The following is a 23,422-nucleotide window of genomic DNA, read 5'->3' on the forward strand; positions in this document are numbered from 1 at the left end:
AAAGGCCTAGAAGGTCATAACGGCTGTTCACTCACTCGTTACACAAATGTTTAATGAAGCACTGACCTAGCATCATACCTGTTGGACATTCTGGAGTTCCCATCCTATCCCATCCCAGGTATGGGGATCCCCTACAGATGCCCACCCCCAATACGTAAATACCTCACCCAACAGTTAGGTTCTGATGGGGACTCAAAGTGTGAGTGCATGTGACGGAGAGGTCATGGCCCCACCATTGGGAGTCTCTGGTCTCATGGGGAGACTCAGCCCCATGACGTTTTTGAGTCTTAGAGTGGCAGGATCAGCCTTTGAGCAGAACTAATCCGGGAGCCGTTCTCTCAGCAGTAAGAAGAGTAAAGAATGAAAAATACGAGTTGGAGCTGAGCGCAGGGCCGTCACCTTTAATTCAAAATTCACATCATAGAAGACTAATCTTCCCAAAGAAGTATATGTAAAGTGGGAGGGTTCCTTACTGTGCATAGATCTGTAACCCGAGAAGCAATCTTTGGGCTTCAGTGCAGCTTTTCCTCTCCTAAGCACCAACTCCACTATTTTGCAGAGGGCTCGCTTCTAAGTGGGCAGCGGCGAGCAACACCGTGCTTATTCAGCCTTCTTTGTGGCATTTTGGCACCTCTCACCTCCAGTGCAAAGCTATTGACGTCCGTTCCATTTTTGGAACGCTATTGCAAGATTTGCCACTGAACTGACACTCAGATGCCATTGTTAGAGGATATGAAAACGACTCTCTGCTCTAACAACGGTGCCTGTTCACAGAACGGGGCACTAGCAACGGATTCGTTCGCTCAATTTCCAAAGCACATCAACAACACTGAGAGCCCCACGGGACTGACAAAGGATGGAAGTTATCTATTTACCAGCTCACCTGGTGCCACTGAGCTATGGAAATAGCTTCACTACATCTTGCAATTCCATGGGCCAGCCAACTTGAAAAGGTTATTTTTTTTCCACATTTTTCAAGCTGGAGGGTTACAATATTTCAAAACACACTCTACACTAACATAACTTATTAACGCGTTTGTATTACATAACTTCACATTTTCAAAACGTAGGCTTGCCACATGCAGGAACTCAGGCAGGAAGCGCTGAGGCCGAGCCTAGGCCCTCCCGGAGGAGGGGCGGTGGGGGTGAAGTGACTGAGCGCCCAAGCTCGGGAACCACGTGGCCTCGGTTCAGTTCCCAACCGTGCTACTCCCCAGCTCTGTGAGGTTAAGGCAAATTGTACAGCCTCTCTGTGCCTCAGTTTACTCCTCTGCAAATCAGAGCTGACCTTTTGCCATGGACCTTTTGTGAGGCTTGAATGAATCTAATCCATCTAATGAGCTTACTTAGAAGAGATACAGTAGTCCCCCCTTATCCGTAGTTTCACTTGCTGAGGTTTCAGTTACCCCCTCCCCGGAAGCAGAAGATTCTTCCTCCTGACGAATCTGCAGAAGGTCAATAGTAGCCTATCGCGACTTCAGGGTGCCTGTGCCAGTCTCCTCGCGCCAGGTCTCACGCAGGCTTTTTATCATCTCACATCATGACGAAAGGTGAGTACAGTCTAATACAATATTTGGAGAGATCACATTCACATAACTTTTATTACAGTATGTTGCTATAAATTGTTCTATTTTATTATTTATTGTTAATGTCGTTCTGTGCCCAATTTATAAATTAAACTTTGTCCTAGGTACTGTACGTCTAGGAAAATGCATTATATATATAGGGTTCAGTACTATCTGTGGTTTCAGGCATCCACTTGGGGTCTTGGAACATATCCTCCACGGGTAAGGAGGATTACTATATATATTATTTTTACAAAGAGATTTGAACCGTGCCTGGCATATAACAAGCCAATTTATATGTGGGTTAAACAAACAAAAACAAAAACAGAGATCTGATTGGCATCCAAGGAGTGGAATCAACATGACTTCATTGCTGACACAGTGTGGGTGACAGAAAAACAGAAGGAGCTGAAGTTCAGGGGACACAGGGAACCATTTAACAGAAATCAGGAAGCGTGGCTCAGCTAGGGCAGGAAGCCCCAAACCTCTCAGAGGCAGAAGGAGGAGGTAGAGCAGAGCCTCTCTGATGTTTTGGGGGTGCAAACCCAAGTGCAGGTTCTCTTTCTCTGTCTCTCTGTCGCTCTCTCTCTCTCACACATGATACTGATTGAGAACCCAGAGTCTGCAATGCACAGACACAGTGACCTGTCATCCTAGGGCTGGCAGGTAGACGGACTTCAGACCCTAAACCCCCAAAGCCCCTGAAATGTCGTTCTTTGGGCAGCCTCCAAAACCCTCCTGTAAGAACATCCTGACAAGGTGGACCCCAAGGACCTCTCTGGAAGCCCTGATTTATAACTTCTGTCTCAATTAATTAGGACAGCATTATTGTTCTTTTCAGGTGCAAATGAAACAGCTCAACACTGCCCTGCAATTAAACTCTGCTTAATTCCCCCACATGTCCCTTACCCACGCCAACGCTGACAGGAATAGTCCCCCCAGCCTGCCTCCATCTGCAGAGCTGAGTCTTTCCTAATCTCAGTTCCCAGGGACTTCACCAGTGCGGCCCCAACCCCACACCCCACCCTGAGCTGGGGACCTGCAGGACTGAGTCAGGGTAGGTGGTAGGGACATGCTAATCACCCAAGTCACAGAAGTGGCTTTCCTCTCAGGGATAGTGGGGACAAGGAAAGGGATAAGTGTCCCTCTGGGAAAAGGGACTTGATTCACTCCAGGAGGGACACACCCATGATGATATGCCCCATTCTCTTACAATAATCAAAACCCTACCAATCGTTCAGAGATAAAGTTTTGGGGCCCTCCTCTCCCCCCTCCACAACCCACAAAATCCCCCCTTCTTTGAGTACTGATCTTCTTTAAGATGATCCTGGCCATTTCTTAAGATGCCTCTAACAAAGAAATACCAGATCTGAATTAACAAAAGTTGTGGTTTGTTTTAAATGGCTGCAGGTAACAAATAGGTTAGTACACAAAAATACAGTATACTTACGTAGTGCTAGTTCCAGAATAATTTTAGCATTTACAAAATCTCTGAATTCAGAGTGTACCTGGGATAGTCTGGTCCAAGCATGGTGTACAGGTTTAAAGGTAGATGGATATTGAGGAGGGCACCTGTTGGGATGAGCACTGGGTGTTGTATGGAAAGCAATTTGACAATAAATTTCATATTTAAAAAAAATAATAATAAAGGTAGAGAAGGAACTCTATTCTGTCCCATTACTGTCTCTCTGTAACCACTTGGCAATAATGTCAAAAGTTGAAAAGCCCTTCATGAATACGAGGTCTAAGCCCAATGGGTCCCTTCCCCCAAAACCACATACCCCAGTGGAGGTCCTGTTTGAACTCCTACCGCTTAGTTCTCAGTCTTACCATGGTCTTAGATGCCCTGGTGCACATTCATCATATCTGTGGCTGTCTGCCATCTTATGAACAAGTCTCCCATATTTAGGGAATCCCTTCTTTGGGGATTCCATCTCTCTCAGGTATTCATCAAAGAAAGAAATAGCTTCCCCAGCCTTCTTTGCATGCAGTTTCCAGGTATGAGACCAAGATTCCCTCAGTCACACCAAGTAAAGAGATCTGGAAAGGGAACTAGGTGAGAAAGATGGATAATGCAAATTCCGTTTTTTGAAATGGGACCAGTGGAGGAATTGGCTTGGGGTGACACCAGTGGCAGACTTCCGGTTCCCAGGGTCCAGTGTCACAGGTACTAAGTAGTACAGAGAGGCAACAACGTCTCTGTGCTTCTTACACAATCCACCTACCAAGTGGCCTCACCAAAAGATCCACATAGAATCTGGTCAAGTCTTTGGATCCAACTACATATTTACAGGAAATGTAGGGGCGGAGGGACATGTTAGACATTTGAGGGGTGCGATCAGCAAAACCCAGACTATAAGAAACTGCAGGATAAACAACCTGGTTTCCTCAGCAAATAAATTGCAAGGAACAAAAAAGGCATACAGAGGGAACCTATAGTCTAAAATAAACTCAGGAGACGTATCAGCTAATTATACTATATGGCCTTTATTTGAATCCTAATTCAAATAAATAAATTGTGAAAACAAAATACAGAACAAACAGAAACTAGAGATAACTAAACTATGAGATAACTAGGGAAATTTGCACACTGACGACATGTGATATTGCCAGAAATGCTATTAAACTTTTAGTATTATGGCATTATGGTAATGTATTTTAAGAGTTCTTATCTTTTAAAGATACACACTGAAATATTTATGGAGAAAGGGCATAATATCTGGGTTTAGCTTCAAGATAATTGGAAAGGTGAGGAATAGTAGGAATGGAGACAAAATAAGACTAGCCACAACCTGATAAATGCTGAAGCTGGGTGATGGGCATATGGAATTTCTTCAGCTATCCTTTCTGCTTCTGTAGATACTTGAAATATTCCGTGATTTAAAACTTTAACAAAAAAAAAAAAAACTAGTATAAAAATTTAAACAAACGATCCTGCACAAAATCAAACTCCATCTGGCTTAACTATGACTACCCTTACAGAGTTGACATCTTGAGGAGCCCCCTGGCAAGGTTAGCCGGGCACTTTCCATTTTAGATCAAAGAATGGAAAGCCATCGTTTCTCCTCTGGGGAAAATGGAGGATGGGGCTGCTTGAATGTGGAGGCTGAGAAGCTCTAGTACACTCTGGCCATCTGGTCTCCCACAGCTCTTAGATGCTCTGGTTTCCAGGGCTGCACCGGGAACCGTGGGAGCCAGTTCCATAGCTACCGTGCATCTCCGCTCCATCCCATCTACCTAGTTCTACCACCCACCGGCAGCCATCTTCCTCTGCTACAAACTATCCGCGTGTTCTTCTGTAGCCAAGGGTATATTGGAAAGTGTGTGCAGATGATGGATCTTCCAGAGCCAGATTCAGGTTCTGTGCTCTGAGAGAGTTGGAGGGGTGTCCCCAGCCTAGTCCAGGAGAGCAGCAGTGAGAGGCCATAGCAAGGCAGTGCTTTGGAGGAGGAGGGGCCGTGGCAACCAGCAATGCTAAAGGAAAATCTGTGGGACTTATCAGATGATTAAATACAGAGAAAGGGAAAAATAGAAGAATCCAGAAAAAATTTCCATCAAGCGCCAGTTTATATACTTTGTCTCCTTCAGTGCTCACCATCAGTGTCGCAGATTGCTGCCAGTGTACTTGTTCCAAGTCTGGTCCCCTTTCTTCTGATAATAACACTCAGTCCATGTACTTCAGACAGTTCTTGCTTCCCTTGTCCCCAGTCAGTTCCAGGGTTGCCATACAACACAGGCCTGGCCAATCACAAAGTCGCTAGACCTGACACAAATACATAATCTTGGGGTTTTCATTTAAGATACTGAGAAAGAGATGCTCTCTATCCTTTGGGAATACTAAAGGGGTAGAATGTCAGCCTGGAGCTGCTGAAAGCCATCACATAGAGGAAGTCTTACTGAAATGAAGACTCATGGAAGAAAGCAGAGGCAAGAGATGAAGAGATGCTCCATCATTCGCATGTCAGGATCCAGCCCTACCTGATGTCAGTCCTAACCCTGGGCTTTTTACTTATCAGCCAATTAAACCCTTTGTTTTCCCTAACTAGTATCACACACACATACACACACACACACACACACACACACACACACACACACACATCCCACTCTGGCAGAGATCCTGGACTCTGGGAGTAAGGGTGAGGGGTTAGGGGAACAAGAGTAGTAATAAGACCACGTAGATAAAGACAGAGAAGGATGGAGACCTAGTAGAAAAGAGAGCTGTGGTGGTTTTTAAATCCTCTGGCAAATCCTTTGATATGCCTGCCTTTCAAAGCCTAATTTCCCTCCCCTTGAATGTGGACTGGTAGTAGAAGTGAGGGTATGTGACTTCTGAAGGTAGGTCATACAAGGGTACGTACAACTGCCTCCTTGGTTTCTCTCTCAGACTACTTGATCTGAGGGAAACCAGGCGCTATGTCACAAGGACACTTGAGTAGCCCTGTGGAGAGGCCCACATGGAAAGCAACTGAAGCCTCCCACCAGCAGCCAGTGAGCCACCTTCGAAAGCAGGTCCTTCAGTCCAACTAGGCCACTCTCAAACTCCTGACCCATAGAAACTATGAGACAATAGAAGTTTATGTTGCTTAAAGCCACTAAGTTAAGGAGTAATTTGTTACCCAGCAGTAAATAACCAATAAGGGAGCTCTCAGACACATAATCAAGGTGGCCCCTGTGCGGACTGCCAGTATCTCAGTGGGAAACCATGAAGAAGTGCTGTGCCCCATGAGTATGATGTATCAGCCCATGGCAAGACCTCCTTTCTTCTCTGTAGGCCTTTAAGGGCAGAACCAAGAGGAAGCACTGAGATTGGCACCTGGGTCTTTGAGATGCCAAAGACTGTGACCCTTCCATGAGGTAACTGTTCAGAGTCTAGATGCCAACGAGCTAGAAGATAGGGAGGAAATAGCTAATGAGCATCAGATTGTCTTTTTGAACCTTAGAGGGGTCGTGAATTAGAAGATAGAAAAAGAGGGTGGCTCTGTTATTAATTTAAATTACTTAAGTCCCATGGAGATGTGATTAAGGTAGAATCAAGATTACGATCGTAGTAAATCCAACGAGACTGTCCTTATAGGAGATAGAAAAGGGCACACACAAAAGAAGGTGGTTTGAATATGGAGGCAAAATTTGGACTGTTGTGTTTATAAGCCAAAAAAATGCCAAGAATTGCCAGTAACTACTAGAATCTAAGAGAGAGGAACTGAACAGATTCTTGCTCAAGCCTCCAGAAGGAACCCACCCTGTCAATATCTGGATTTTGGAATCCTGGCTGCCTGAAGTGGGAGAATAAATTTCTGTTGTTTTAAGCAAAAACAAAAACAACCCTACCCATAATGATATTAACTATTGATAGGTGAGACAATATCAGATAACAGATTTAAAATGGCCTTACTGCATTAAGACGTGCCCCTATTATCTTTCATTGCTTCATAAATGTCTACTGATCACCTGAGCAGGGCCAGGGCCATGGCTGGGCCATTCACACGTAAGTGTTACACCGGGGCCAGGGGCCAAATGAGTGCCTCAGACGTCCAGTGCCATAAGAGCTTGTTGGCATATTGAGAACAGTGTGCAGGGCAGGACTCGAGAAAGACCCCCTGGCAAGTGTGGACTGAGCAAGCTGGCTGGGTATTTGGAGAGATAAGAGGGGGGAATTTTCTAGTAGGCAAAGAGATGCAGCACCAGGTGAAGCAACTTAGGCTGGTCCATTGTATGGGAGGAATACCAGAGAGAAGAAATATCTTCAGACTGTTCACCCCTAAATGAAGAATCTGGAGGCAACAATGCCTTAACCTGAAGAAGTCACCCTAGGCCCTCCTTGACATCTCAGACACCATGACAAGTGGTGGGGGAGAATGTGGGGAACTTCCTGAGCCCATGAGGAGTACCTTAATTCCTGTCCTGTGGCATCTGCCCTCCTCATTTTGGTGTTCAAGTCCTCCTTAAGAAGTCCCCCACGCCCCTGAAGTCCTGAACACATCCTTTCTGGTTGAGCCAGGCTTGTCTCCTGAAGTCAACAGTGACTACACTGCACTACGCTATTGTTCTCCCTGTTCTCACTGAAAAAAAAAAAAAAGTGCCTAGTTCTTCCCTTTCTAGCAAATTCTTACGAACTTCTCCAAGTCCGTCCTCCAAGAAGCCTTCTTGACTATTACCTAACTAATTCTGCTCAATTTCAATTGGTTTGGTGCTGTTGTGATGTTGGAAGTGAGGGGTCAAGTCAGGTTGCACATTCCAGGAGCTCGTTCTTCTTTGATGACCATGTGGCCTCTATCAGACTTTCTCCAGCCGGGTAGGACCTGGTCTCATGCCGTTCTCCTTTCCCTCCTCACTTCGCACTATGTTCTCTGAGTTACTGGGCTGTGCAAGTAAGGTAATTACTACTCTGAACTTCACACACCATGGTTATCAGCCCAGCCCTGACCATGCTTTCATTTATGGCCCTTCAAAGGAGACCTCCAACCAGCATAAAGAAATCTTCCTGCCACGCAGCAATGGGTAAGAGACCTTTGGCCTACAGAAGAGGCCACCTCTGAGAGGGTGCTGCTCCTCAGATGAGGTGGCCATTGCAACACCTAATCTAGGATATCAAGATAATGCCCGAGTATGTCTTCAGAAAATTTCTGCTATTGTGTACTTTGGGCCTCTCACCATTTTATAGCCCCTAATTGATAACCCTCAAGGTTGCTGCAATCACTACAGATTATTTTCCCCCAAGCCCTACCTATTCTTGAAGACTCAGCTAAAGGCCCTATTGAAACAAGACACCTTCCCTATCAGCCCCAGATGACTGCATGACTGCTCTCCTGACTGACATTGTATCATTATAAATTCCATTCTTTTTGTGGTGCATGAACTCTCTTAAAAATATTTCTTGAGGGGCGCCTGGGTGGCTCAGTCGGTTGAGCGTCCGACTTCGCTCGGGTCACGATCTCACGGTCCGTGAGTTCGAGCCCCGCATCGGGCTCTGTGCTGACAGCTCAGAGCCTGGGGCCTGTTTCAGATTCTGTGTCTCCCTCTCTCTTCGGCCCTCCCCCCGTTCATGCTCTGTCTCTCTCTGTCTCAAAAATAAATAAAAATGTTAAAAAAAAAAAATATTTCTTGAGCAGACAGTAAATCAAAACTGAAGTGGCAAAATGGTTAGACAATGATGATAATATAAATGTAGAAAACATTTGCAAATCCTATATCCCAGCAAGGGACTCATATACAAAATATGGAAAGGACTTTCTACATTCAATGGTAAGACAACAGTCTTATCTAGAAAATGAGTGAAAAACTTGAATAGACACTTTACCAATGATGACATAAGGGTGGCAAACACATTAAAAGATGTTCAGGATCACTAGCCACTGGGAAAATGCAATTTTAATCATAGTAGTATCTGTTAAAAAAGTATGCTATTATACTTGTTAGAATGGCTAAAATTAAAAATCTGATAATGCCAAGTATGGGCAACCCTCCAGAGATACTAGATCACTTGTACATTTTTGGTGGAAATATAAAATGGTAGAGCCACTCTGGAAATGAGTCTGGCAGTTTCTTAAAAAATTAAACATACACTTGTCATACAACCAGTAATCACCCTGCTGGGTGTTTTTCCCAGAGAAATGGAACATTATAGTCACACAAAAACCTGTACGTGAATGTTCATAGCTGCTTATTTCTAATAGCCAAAGACTAAAAAAAATCCCAATGACCTTCAACAGATGAAGGGTTGACGGGATGCTAGTCAGCAACAAAAGCAAAAAACTGTTCATACTTAAAATAATTGGATGGATCTTAGCGCATTAAGCAAAGCGAAAAAACCCAGTCTCAAAAGTTGCATATTATATGGTTCCATTTATATGGCATTATCTAAATGACAAAATTGTTAAGATGGGGGACACATCAGTGGTTGCTAGGGGTTAGGAAGGGGCAGGAGGTTGTGGCTATAAAGGGACAACATAAGAGAGTATTTTTGTGGAGATAGAACAGTCCATATCTTGACTGTTATAATGGTTGTATGAATCTATACATGTGATTAAATATCACAGAAGTATACACACAGACATACAAAATGAGAGGGTGAAATCCGAATAAAATTTGTAGTCAATCGTATGTATTGTGACAACAAATTTCCCATTTTGATAATGCTCTATAGTTGTAGGAGATGTCACCAGTGGGAGAAGCTAGGTGACGGGTACTCAGGACCTCTCTGTACTATTTTTGCAACTCGTGAGTCTATAATTATATCACAATTAGAAAAAATATTTTTAATAACACTACATACAAAATCCTAAGGGATATGATTTACAATATAAGAAAATGCTCATATCCTTAGGTAATTAATAAATTAATATAATTAATATATAAATTATAATTACTATTATTGAACAAGGTTTGGAAGTAATTACGAATTTAAGTGTTAGAAAAAGAATAGCAAAATTAGTATAAAATAATAGGAAGAAGGAACTGACAAAGCAAAAACAGAAATTTTTGCCATTGAAAATAGGCAAATAGAACAAATCTTTAAAAATAAAGGTTTGGAGGGGCACCTGGGTGGCTCAGTTGCTTAAATATCCGACTTCAGCTCAGGTCATTATCTCGTGGTTCGTGGGTTCAAGCCCCGTGTGGGGCTCTGTGCTGACAGTTCAGAGCCTGGAGCCTGTTTCGGATTCTGTGTCTCCCTTGCTCTCTGCCCCTCCCCCACTCACACTCTGTCTCTCTCTCAAAAATAAATAAACATTAAAAAAATTTTTTTAATAAATAAAGGGTTGTAGGGCACATGGGTAGCTGAGTTAGCTGAGCCTGTGACTCTTGATTTCAGCTCAGTTCATGATCTCATGACAGTTGGGCCCTGAGCAGAGTGTGGAGCCTGCTTGGGATTCTCTCTCTCCTTCCCCTGCCCCTCCCCACTTCAATAATAAATTAATAAGTATTAAATAAATAATTAAAAGTGTTGGATCTTTAGAAATAAAATAGAGAAACCACCAGCTAATGAAATTAAGAAGAATTCATAAGTATATAAAATTAAAATTAGAATGAGGAAATAGCTAGTGACACAGAGGAAATAAAAGTATGATTATTTCTTCAAGAAATGAAAGATTTTTAAGTAAAATGTAAAAAATCAAAACTTATCGCAGAACAGACTGAAATCTAGAGAGATCAATGACTTTTATTGAAATTAAGGAAGCTGTCAAAGAACCGCCCTTTCTCATAAAAGCAGTAGGCCCAGATGATTTCACAGGCAAATTTTATTAAATACTAAAAGGAACAAAACTTGTACTTTTTTTCTTTCAAGGTTTCATCAGGTTAGGTTTTTGGGATGAATATATTTTTCCTTTCTATCTTTATATTCTCATTCCCTTTCCTCCATAAGTGACCATTTTAATAAGTTTAGTGTTAACATATTTTTGCAACATGTGCATTGTTTTCTGGCACTATATTCTTAATTTATGCAAATGATGTTATATATTTCATTGTGTCCTACCATTTCTGATGCTAACTTAAAAATAAAGGCTCAGTAGGGGCACCTGGGTAGCTCAGTTGGTTAAGCGTCTGACTTCGACTTAGGTCATGATCTCACTGTTTGTGGATTCGAGCCCTGCCTCGGGCTCTGTGCTGACACCTCAGAGCCTGGAGCCTGCTTCGGATTCTGTGTCTCCCTCTCTCTCTGCCCCTCCCCGACTTGTTCTCTGTCTCTGTCTCTCAAAAATAAATAAATGTAAAAAAATAAAATAAATAAATAAAGGTTCAGCAAAATAGACTTGGGTGGCTGACTTCTTAACAAGACATATTAGACTAAAAACTAATCAGTTATTGACAAGACATTAAAAATATTTCTACTAAAATCAAGAATAAGACATAGATAACCACTAATATTTTTCTGTGAGGATTAGCCGTTGCCAACGATCCAAAAGTACAAATAATAAAATAATAAAATAAATAAAAGTATAAAAATTGGAAACAAGGAAGCAAAACTAACATTATTTGTACATGATATGATTGTATACTTGAAAATACAAGAATATAAGTAAATCAAGTAAAAAACTATTACAGATAATAAGAGAATTCAAAAAGGTAACTAGGCACAAAATTGATGCCCAAGTCAGTAGCTTTCTTATATACAAACAAGAAACAACTAGAAAATATAGTGTGAGAAAATATTCTATTTCTAATAACCATGACAGACAAAATATTTAGAAATAACTAACAAAAATATAAAGGTTATATAGACAAAAACTTTAAACTTAGTCTTAACATGAGATAATATTTGGATTAATGGAAAACTCTACCCTGTTCTTGTATAGGAGAACTCAACATTATAAAGATGTCCATTCTTCCTAAGTTAATATGTACATTGCATGTGAACATTTTCCCACTTTCCTTCTTTTTTTATGTTTATTTATTTAGAGAGAGAGTGTGTAAGCACACAAGCTGGGGAGGGGCTGAGAGAGAGAGAGAGAGACGGAGAGAGAGAGAATCCCAAACAGGTTCCACGTTGTCAGCGCAGAACCAGATGTGGAGCTCAAACTCACGAACCATGAGATCATGACCTGAGCTGAAATCAAGAGTCTGACATTTAACCAACTGAGCCACCCAGGAGCCCTCTTTCACATTTTCATAGCAAAATGGAATTTTAAATTAGTGGGGAAACTATTTGAAATGGTGTTGGGACAATCAATGACACATTTGTGAAAATAAGCTAAATCAAAAAGTTTATAGGCTTAAAAATGAAAGCGTAAAGGTTCTAGAAGTAATTACATGAGGTTTTCTTTTTCTTTTTAAAATTAATCTTGGGGTGGGGAAGACCTTTCTATGACATAAGCCTTAGAGCCAATGAAGGAAAAGTTTGATAACTTGAAGTACCTATAAATTAAAATTTCTGCACAGAACTTTCAGTTTAAAAATGTGGATTAGGGGTGCCTGGGTGGCTCAGTCAATTAAGCATCCCACTTTGCTCAGGTTATGATCTCATGACTCCTGAGTTCAAGCCCCACGTCAGGCTCTGTGCTAATAGCCCAGAGCCTGGAGCCTGCTTTGGATTCAGTGTCTCCCTCTCTCTCTGCCCTCCCCTGCTCATGCTCTGTCTGTCTCTCTCTCAAAAATAAATAAACATTAAGAAAATAATACTAAATAAGTAAATAAATAAATAAGAAGATTAAATACATGAATTTATCACTGCTCTTTCCCAAAATTTCATTACAATGACAATAAAAATGTTAAAGGACAATTTTTAAAGATGATTAATCATGACCTTCATGCAAATATGAAATAAATACTTGGCAAAGATTTTATTTAACTTATTAATTAATGAAAGAGCCACTAAGATATTACATTAATATCTTTACAAGGAGGATTTGACTTAGAGACTTATACCCCCTACCTAACAAAATCTACTTGCATTGTCAAGATTAGACATCATTTGCATAGCTATAGACTGGAAATAGTTGTATTATTATTAGTTCTACAAGTTAACTTCTATCTCACAGAGTTGGAAAACAGCCTAGTCAGAAACAATCAACAAAACTAAAAGACAACTGATGGATTGGGAGAAGATATTTGCAAGTGACATATCCAATAAAGGGTTCTTATCCAAAATGCATAAAGAACTTATAAAACTCAACACCTAAAAAACAAATAATCCAATTTAAAAATGGGCAGAAGACAAAAACAGACATTTCTCCAAAGAAGACATCCAGATGGTCAACCGACACATGAAAAGATGCTCAACATCACTTATCATCAGGAAATGAAAATCAAAATTACAGTGAAATATCACTTCACACCTGGAATCATCAATACAAGAAATAACAGGTGTTGGTGAGGATGTAGAGAAAAAGGGACCCTCATGCACTATTGGTGGGAATGCAAACTAGTGTGGCCACTGTGGAAGACAGTATGGAGGTTCCTCAAAAAGTTAACAATAGAACTACCCTATGATCCAGCAATTGCACTACTGGGTATTTACCCCAAAATTACAAAAACACTAATTCAAAGGAATGTACACACCCCTATGTTTATAGCAGCATTATTTACAATAGCCAAACTGTGGAAGCAGACCAAGTACACTTCGATAGATGACTGGATAAAGAAAAGGTGGTATAGATACACCATGGAATATTATTCAGCTTTAAGAAAAAAATGAAACCTTGCCATTTGCAATGATATGGATGGAGCTAGGGAATATGATGCTGAATGAAATAAGTTAGAGAAAGACAAACACCATATGTGGGATTTAAGAAACAAAACAAATGAACAAAGGGAAAATGAGAAAGAGAGAGAGAGAGAGAGAGAAGCCAAGAAACACGCCCTTGACTATAGAGAACAAACTGATGGTTACAAAAGGAGAAGTCACAGGGATTAATGAGTACACTTATCATGATGAGTACTGACTGATGTATGGAATTTTTGACTCACTATATTGTACATCTAAAACTAAAATTACACTGTATGTTAACCAACTGGAATTAAAATAAAAACTTAAGGGGTACCTGGGTGGCTCAGTCAGTTAAGTGTCCTACTTTGGCTCAGGTCATGATCTCACAGTTCCTAAGTTTGAACCCCACATCAGGCCCTCTGCTGTTAGCACAGAGGCTGCTTTGTATCCTCTGTCCCCCTCTCTCTCTGCCTTCCCCACCCCTCTAAAAAATAAATAAGCTTAAATAAAAAAGAAAAGAGCCTAGTCAAAGACAACCAAAGGTAACCTGCATGGGTAGGCTAGACAGGATACCCACTAACATTATTTTGCCTGTTTCAAGTCTTTTACAATTTTCCCTGACAGTCTCCCCAATTTGTCATCATAATAATCTCAAGAAAGATTATTCCTGATCACAAAATAAGACTGTTATCCAAATCTTTGGCCTGATTATGTGCATAGGTGCAGTAAGAGTGTTAAGATAGGTTTCTTTAAATTTGTTTTGTGGTATCTAGAGTAACACAATATTGAACATTTATAAAATTAACTTCCATCTGAAAGTTTTCATAAGGATTCTCAAATTGGACTTTTAAAAATGTCTATTTGCTCTCCCCTGACTAAAAAAAATGAGCCCAAGAAACTCTAACAAATTTTAATTGCAAATGTAGATGAATTTTACTTTTCTCGAGGTCCACAAAATGACTTATGTTTTCTGGCCTGCCAGAAAGTGACCTTCCTTACAAATTGTGAGGCTGAACCCTGTAAACCAGGCACTTAGGCCAGTTTTCCTGGGAGGTCATAGTAAGCGATGGTTCCGTAAGTACAACCAAACTTTGTTCCTTAGCAGTGGCTTGTCATGCCTCATTGAAAGAGCATTGTTCTCAACCATGATACTCTGGAAAGGCCTTGGTTGTTTGATAAATTTGTTTAATTAGGTTATGGTAGAAAGGAAGACAGATTCTTGTTAAACCTATGCAAATAACTATATTGCCATGAAAAATAGACTCAGAATTTCTGAATCGTAGGAGTTCATGGAATTAGATATCACTTTTAAGTGTTTCATTTTAGTTTATGAGAGCAGAGTCTACCAAATTGCCATGGGTTACTTAGAGCATAGGAAGAAATAGAAAGGGCTTCCTTATATATCTGGAAAATAGTGCATTAAAACAACATCAGCGGGGCACCTGGGTAGCTCAGTTGGTTGAGTGTCCAACTTCGGCTCAGGTCATGATCTCACAGTTTGTGGATTCGAGCCCCGCATTGGGCGCTGTGCTGACAGCTGGGAGCCTGGAACCTGCTTCGGATTCTGTGTCTCCCTCTCTCTCTCTGCCCCTCCCCCACTTGCACTCTGTCTCTCTCTCTCTCTCTCTCTCTCTCTCAAAAATAAACATTAACAAAAATGTTTTAATAAAAAAACCAACATCAGCAATATTCCAAACAACCACAATAAAATTTTTCTCATCAGTTCATTCAGTTTATATAATTAATTCTTATTCCATTCCATATCCTGGATTCATAATCTCATGAAGCCATCTGTTTCCCAACTAAAAAGGTTCTGGAAATCCTGACTTAGTCTCCTGATATGGTCTCAAAGTTGCCTAAGTGATTTCAGCTCAGATGCCTCTACCCAAGAGTTAGTTCTTTGAAAGTCTGTATTTTGAAGTAACTTTTTCTACAAGGCTCTGAGACTTTCTTTATTAAAAACACAAATTCTGGCTTGTAGCTTATAGAAAATACTTCAGCAAACATTGGAGTAAAACAGAAACTATTTTTTGTTCTTGTTTTTTTGTTCTGATTGTTGTTGTTTTTCATTTTATCTTACTTTGTTTTTTCATCACCACAAGTTCACTCTTTAATCCCTATCACCTATTTTCCCCATCCTCCCACCAATCTCCCCTCTGCTAACCACCAGTTTGTTCTATACAGTTGAATCCCTTTCTTGGTTTGCCTCCCTCTCTCTCTCTCTCTCTCTCTCATGTTCCTTTGCTCATTTGTTTTGTTTCTTAAATCCCACATATGAGTAAGATCGTATGATATATGTCTTTCTCTAACTTATTTCACTTAGCATTATACTCCCTAGCTCTATTCATATTGTTGCAAATGGTAAGATCTTTATTTTTTATGACTGAGTAGTATTCCAATGTATATATATATACTACCTCTTCCTCCATTCTTCCATTCATCAGTCAGTGACCACTTGGGCTCCTTCCATAGTTTGTAAATAATGCTGCTATAAACACAGGGGTGTGTGTATTCCTTTGAATTAGTGTTTTTTTAATTTGGGGGTAAATACCCAGTAATGCAATTGCTGGATCATAGGGCAGTTCTAGTGTTAAATTTTTAGGAATCTCGATACTGTTTTCCAGAGTGGCTGCACCAGTTTACATTCTCACCAACAACAGTGCATGAAGGTTCCTTTTTCTGCACATTCTCGCCAACACCTATGGTTTCTTGTTTGTTGATTTTAGCCATTCTGACAGGTACAAGGTAATACCTCATTGTAGTTTTGATTTGCATTTCCCTGATGATGAGTGATGTTGAACATCTTTTCATGTGTCCATTGGCCATCTGGATGTCTTCTTTGGAGAAATGTCTGTTCATGTCTCCTGCCCATTTTTTAATTGGATTATTTGTTTTCTGGTGTTGAGTTTTATAAGATTTTTATACATTTTGGATTCTAACCCTTTATCAGATATGTCATTTGCAGATATCTTCTCTCATTCCATCAGTTGCCTTTTAGTTTTGTTGATTGTTTTTTTCACTGTGCAGAAGCGTTCTATTTTGATGTAGTCTCAATAGTTCATTTTTGTTTTTATTTCCCTTGCCTCAGGAGACATATCTAGAAAAACGTTGCTACAGCTGGTGACAAAGAAATTACTGCCTGTGCACTCTTTCAAGATTTTTATGGTTTCAGGTCCCACATTTAGATCTTTAATCCATTTTTAATTTACTTTTGTGCATGGTGTAAGAAAGTGGTCCAGTTTCAGTCTGTTGTAGTACCTGTCCAGTTTTCCCAGCACCATTTGTGAAAGAGACTGTCCTTTCGCATTGTATGTTCTTGCCTCCTTTCTGTGTTTTCTGCTCTATCCTATTGATCTATGTGTCTATTTTTATGCTAGTACCATACAGTTTTAATTACTATAGCTTTGTAATACAACTTGAAGTCTGGAATTTTGATACCTCAGTTTTGGTTTTCTTTTTCAAAATTACTTTGGCTACTCATGGTCTTTTGTGTAGAACATGGTTTGCTTGTTCTACTTCTGTGAAAAATGCTGTTAGTATTTTGATAGGGATTGATCTGTAGATTGCTTTGGGTCATGTATACATTTTAACAATATTTGTTCTTCCAACCCATGAGCAAGGAATGTCTCTTCATTTCTTTGTTTCATCTTGAATCTCTTTCATCAGTGTTTTATAGTCTTCAGAGTCCAGATCTTTCACTTCTTTAGTAAAGTTTATACCTAGATATTTTATTATTTGGGGTGCAATTGTAAATGGGATTGTTTTCTAATTTCTCTTTCTGTTGCTTTGTTATTAGTGTATAGAAATGCAACTGATTTCTGTACATTGATTTTGTATCCTGCAACTTTACTGAATTAATTTATCAGTTCTAGTAGTTTTTTGGTAGAGTCTTTAGGGTTTTCTATATATAGTATCATGTCATCTGCTATAGTGACAGTTTTACTTCTTCCTTCTTTTTATTTCTTTATGTTGTCTACTTGCTGTGGCTAGAACTTCCAGTATTATGGTGAGTAAAAATGAGAGTGGACATCCTTATTTTGTTCCTGACCTTAGGGGAAAAGCTTTCAGTTTTTCACTATCGAGTATGATGTTGGCTGTGGGTTTTTCATGTAAGACCTTTATTATGCTGAGATATGTTCCCTCTAGACCTACTTTGCAGAGATTTTTTTTATTAAATTTTTTTTACATTCATTTAATTTTGAGAGAGAAAGCGACAGAGCATGAGCAGGGGTAGGGGAAGAGAAAGAGAGAGGGAGACACAGAATCTGAAGCAGGCTCCAGGCTCTGAGCTGTCCGCACAGAGCCCAACGCGGGGCTCGAACTCATGAACCGCGAGATCATGACCTGAGCTGAAGTCAGACGCCTAACCGACTGAGCCACCCAGGTGCCCCGAGAGCTTTTTTTTTTTTAATCGTGAATGGATATTGTACTTTGTCAAATGCTTTTTCTGCATCTATTGCAATGATCATATGGTTTTTATCCTTTCTTTTACTAATATGAAATGTGTTGGTTGCTTTGCAAATATTGAACCACTCTTGCATCTCAGAAATAAATCCCACTAGATTGTGGTGTATGATTTATTTTAATATATTGTTTGATTTGGTTTGTTCATATTTTTTGAGGATTTTGCATCTATATTCATGAGAGATATTGGCCTGTAGTTGTCTATTTTTGTGGTGTCTTTAGCTGGTTTGGGTATGAGGGTGATACTAGCCTCATAGAATAAATTTGGAAGTTTTCCTTCCTCTTGTATTTTTTGGAATAGTTTAAGAAGAATGAGTCTTAAATCTTCTTTAAATGTTTGGTAGAATTTGCCTCCAAAGCCATCGGGTCCTGGACTTTTGTTTTGGGGGAGTTTTTTGTTTTGTTTTGTTTTGTTTTTATGGATTCAATTTTATTGCTGGTGATAGGTCTGTTCAAATTTTCTATTTCATCCTACTTTGGTTTTGGTATGTTAGCTTCTAGGAATTTATCCATTTCTTCTAAGTTGTCCAATTTGTTGACATATAGTTTTTCATAATATTCTGATATAATTGTTTGCATTTCCGTGGTGTTGGTTGTTATTTCTCCTCTTTCACTAGTCATTTTGATTATTTGGGTCCTCTCTCTCTCTTTTTTTTTTTAATGAGTTTTGCTAGAGGTTTATCAATTTTTTTGATCTTTTAAAGAACCAGCTCCCAGTTTCATTGATCTGTTCTATTTTTTGTTTTTGTTTTCGTTTTAGTTTCCATATCATTTATTTCTGCTCTAGTCTTTATTTCTTTCTTTTTGCTGGATTTAGGTTTTGTTTGTTGTTCTTTTTCCAGATCTTTTAGGTGTAAAGTTACATTGTTTATTTGATATATTTCTTTCCCCTTGAGGTAAACCTGTATTGCTATAAACTTCCCTCTTAGAACCACTTTTGCTGCATATAAAAACTATTTTTAAATGACAGAGCAATGGTTATTTTATTACTGAAATTTTTCAAATGGACTGATAAGAGTTCATAATAATAATAAAGCATGAAAGGATATCTGATTATTTGGTTAGTGCATTTGCAAAACAAATGTAATAAACCCATTCTCCCAAAAGAAACTTTAAATAAATGTCTCTTAGATCAATCATTAACTCTAATTTCTTTTTTTTATATATAAAACTTTTTATTTATTTTTGAGAGATCAAGAGTGAAAGCAGAGGAGAAGCGGGGGTGGGGGGGAGGCAGGAGACAGGGGATCCGAAGTGGGCTCTGTGCTAATAGCAGTGAGCCAGATGAAGGGCTCAAACACACGAAGCATGAGATCATGACCTGAGCCAAAGTTGGCCACTCAGCCAACTGAGCCACCCAGGTGCCCCATTAAGTCTACTTTCTAAGAAGCCAGTGAATGTTGCATCAGATTCATAAAATTGGGTGAATATACTTTTATAGAGGGAAAATTCTTAAGATATATCATAATCCTTAGATATAACATGTATATAATATATGAAGGATATCAAATAAAAAGATTGAGTACATCTGGAGTAGGGTCTAGACAACGGTATTTTTATAAAATTTTATGATTAGGTCTGATATGCATTAAGATGCATTGGCCTAAAAAGTACTTGATTCAAATTTTTTAAAAAAGATAAAAGACTGACAATCAACATTTTAAACAATAATTGAAATATATTGTTGCTCATTATCATCAGACAAAACACTATCAAGACTCAAATAAATAGGGGAAAGTTCAACAAAACTATCTTATAAGACTTCCAGTCAATGTTTTTCCTGAATTTAAACATATACAGAAAGCAAGTCATTGAAAAATCTCTAGGGGCTTCCCATAAAGCATAAAATTTCTGAAATATTTATATTAATAACATCTTCCCTATACAAATTTAACCTAGGGAAGGCTGAGCATTTCTTCTGATTTAACAGCTCTTCCCATGCAGCTCACCAAATCTGATTATTTCTAGCATCCCTTTTTATAAGGTAAAAGAACAAAGCTTTGTGTTTTTCCAGGATCCCTCTGGGAAATCTCGAAGACTACATTAGGTGTAAAAGATTTCCTGCAAGTCTTATTTATTTTCTTCTATATTTCAGACCTAATTTTTCAAAGGCAAAAATCAAGAGTTGTCAGAGGAGATTTAGACACTTGATTAAGACAGGATTATGGGTGCTTGAGAAACAGTACTTGGCTGCTTATTGAATCAAAGTGACAATAAAACATTTAAAAATAAAGACAGCGAGGAAACAGAATTGCAAAGAACCTTAGCACCTTCATAAGCAAGGAAACTTTTTTTGTTCCCTTTTATTCTCCTCCTCCTCTTTTTCTTCTTCTTCTTTTTCATAATTAAGAGCATAAAGTCAACACAGAGAAGGTAAGATTTTTCAGGCAAGTCACAGAGTCTTTGCTTTCTAGGCAGATTACACAGAAAGTAAATAAGGTAGCCAACTCTCCCAGCTTCCCCAGGACTGTTCTGATTATAATACTGAAAGTTCCACATCCCTGGTATCCCTTGGTTCCAGGCCAATCAGGAATGTGGGTTACTTTAAAAAGAATAGCCGTTGGGGCACCTGGGTGGCTGAGTCAGTTGAGCATCCAACTTCGACTCAGGTCATGATCTCGCGTTTTGTGGGTTCAGGCCCACCTGGCATTAGGCTTTGTGCTGATATCTCAGAGCCTGGAGCCTGCTTCAGATTCTGTGTTTACCTCTCTCTCTGCCCCTCCCCTGCTTATGCTGTGTCTCTCTCTGTCTCTCAGTAATAAATAAACATTAAAAAAAAATTTTTTTAAAGAATAGTCATTTACACTGTAGGTGAAGACATTAATCAGAAAATCAAGGATGCAAGCCCATCAAGACCGAGAACATTGCAAAAATTTTAACACATTTCATAGCTTATAAGATTAAGAATTATAAACCAGGATAAGAAAGATATACTTTCCAAGTCTTTCCCTTTACTACACTTTTTCATACTCTGGTTATACTTTTATTCTAATACAGATGTCAAGAGGTCCATAAGTTCAAAACTAATTCTATAATAATATTAAGATGCTATTTTTAATAATATGCTATACATTAATCACTATCTTCAAATGAATACATAAATGAGTATTCTAAATATTTCTCAGTTTTGATTTTTAATAGAGTAAGTATAAATAGTTGTAATACACATAAATCCCAAGAACCACTGCTTATGGAAAAGCGAAAGCATATTCTCGGTTGGATTTCTGTCATTTCTCCTAGTGCAGTTGCGACCACTGATATTAATTTTAACTTTTCACTCAAGTAATTAACTTCTATTTCACAGAGAAAACTAGAGAGCAGATAATTGAGAACTTTCTGTCATACTGAAGCATTTTAGCACACAGCAGAGTTCAGAATATAATTTTTTATAGTCACATGCATTCCTGTGTGGCAAAAATGAGCACATTCATTAACATGACTCATTGCTATAGCTTCTCTTTTAGCATATTAAAAAAGCAAAATTATGCTTAGTAATCAATGTGTCAGTGCTCTATCCTACTTAGAAAGTACCTACATATTCACTGGTTACATAATAATTAATTTAATTTAATATCAGCTTACGGGTTTTAAAAAAGCTGTTGAAATTAAAAATTTGTCAGAATAATGATTCAATTTAGTCAAGCATAAACTTATATTTTTCATAATCTTAAACATTATGTAGGAATAATGTTAGCTTATCTGATCAGTAAACCAATAAATGTCTAAGAAAAACATACCTAAGTAGAAAAAACTGCTTGTATTATACTTAACAATGATAAATCAGAGGAGACAAAGCTGTTTTTATTAAACTCACATTAGTAAACTGGTCTTGTTTGCCAAACATTTACTTTAATTATGTGGATTTGGATTCTTAAAAGGTTTCTGACTTAGCTTCAGGAAGAAGATTTTTTAGCACATTTAAAGTATTAGAAGTTTAATTATCTTATTTGGAGGATTTTATATAGACATTTATTCTATAAACCAATAAGAACAAAGCTCCTTTAATTTAAAAGACTTTGTAATCTAATTTGTTTATACCCTCCAGAAATAAGAAAATACATACACACATACACACACACACACACACACACACACACACACACACACACACATTGATAAGTAAAGGCCTTTCCAAATACAGAGAGCTTATAGCTTTAATTCTACAATTTTAGCCACAAATCACATGAAACAGACACAGAATTGTTTGTTTTTTTTTTTTAAATCACCATTCTGTATATCAAAGAGACCTGTTCTCCTTCCTACTGGGCATGAATTTTTAAATTAATTTGTGTTCAAAATTTGTGTTTCCCAGAGAATGTAGAGTTGGCAAAGTTAAAATTCTATACTTGGATTCACCTAGGAGCCAAGAAAAAAAATGTGTCTTGCTTTAAGCTGCTCATGAAATATACTTCTCTGGGCACACAGTCCACCTGGCTCTGTCAGGTGAATCTATCGTGCATCTCAGCAGAAACTTCAAAACTGTTAAATGATATTTTTTAAATGCTTATTTATTTTTGAGAGAAAGAGACACAGACAGTGTGATTGGGGGGAGGGCAGAGAGAAAGGGAGACAGAGATTCTGAAGCAGGCTCCAGACTCTGAGCTGTCAACAGAGTCCAATGCAGGGCTTGAACCCATGAACCGCAAGATCATGACGGGAGCTGTAGTCGGACATTTAACTAACTGAGCCACCCAGGCACCCCTAAATGATACTCTTTTAAAGATGAAATCATAACTCTCATATAAATATAAAATGAACACTTAGCAAAGGTTTTAAATTAACTCATTAGTTGATGAGGGGATGAGTAAGATGTTACAGCTGCTTCAAATGATAATTTGACTTACAGAGATTCATATTCTTTATGGGATAAAACCTATTCCATGATCAGGAATCAATTGCACAGCTATAGACTGGAAGCGGTTGCCTCACAATCAGCTCTACAAGTTAACTAATATCTCTACAAAGTTGGCTAGCTAAAGACTACCTGAATGGGTGGGCTATGTAGAATACCCACTAATACATATATTTTTTGCTGTTTAAAAATGTTCACAACTTTTCAGAAAAGAATAAAAATGTTATAAATCCACAAAAGTGAAGAAAGTGAAAAAGCAGTTGAGTGATGGGAGAAATGAAAAAGGGTTTGGGTAAGTAGTGATTGACTTGGCAGAGTAGAAAAAAAAAAACCCTCAAGTGTCACAAAAGGAGTATGCCAATGAGAAGCTGTCTAATTTGCCCAAAAAAACTTTCT

At 38.8% G+C, this 23,422-nt stretch overlaps 1 protein-coding gene across 2 annotated transcripts in view; it reads left to right on the plus strand.

Annotated features, from left to right (window-relative positions):
* Positions 1-1,165: 1,165 nt before the first annotated feature.
* RBP2 (retinol binding protein 2) overlaps positions 1,166-23,422 on the plus strand; it is a 63,442-nt gene continuing 41,185 nt past the window's right edge. For both annotated transcript variants that reach the window (XM_042955145.1, XM_042955144.1), the window contains exon 1: positions 1,166-1,550. The gene's annotated coding sequence lies outside the window, so the exon portion shown is untranslated. The remainder of the gene's footprint in view (positions 1,551-23,422) is intronic.

This window comes from Panthera leo, chromosome C2 (genome assembly GCF_018350215.1).
Source record: "Panthera leo isolate Ple1 chromosome C2, P.leo_Ple1_pat1.1, whole genome shotgun sequence".
NCBI lineage: Eukaryota > Metazoa > Chordata > Mammalia > Carnivora > Felidae > Panthera > Panthera leo.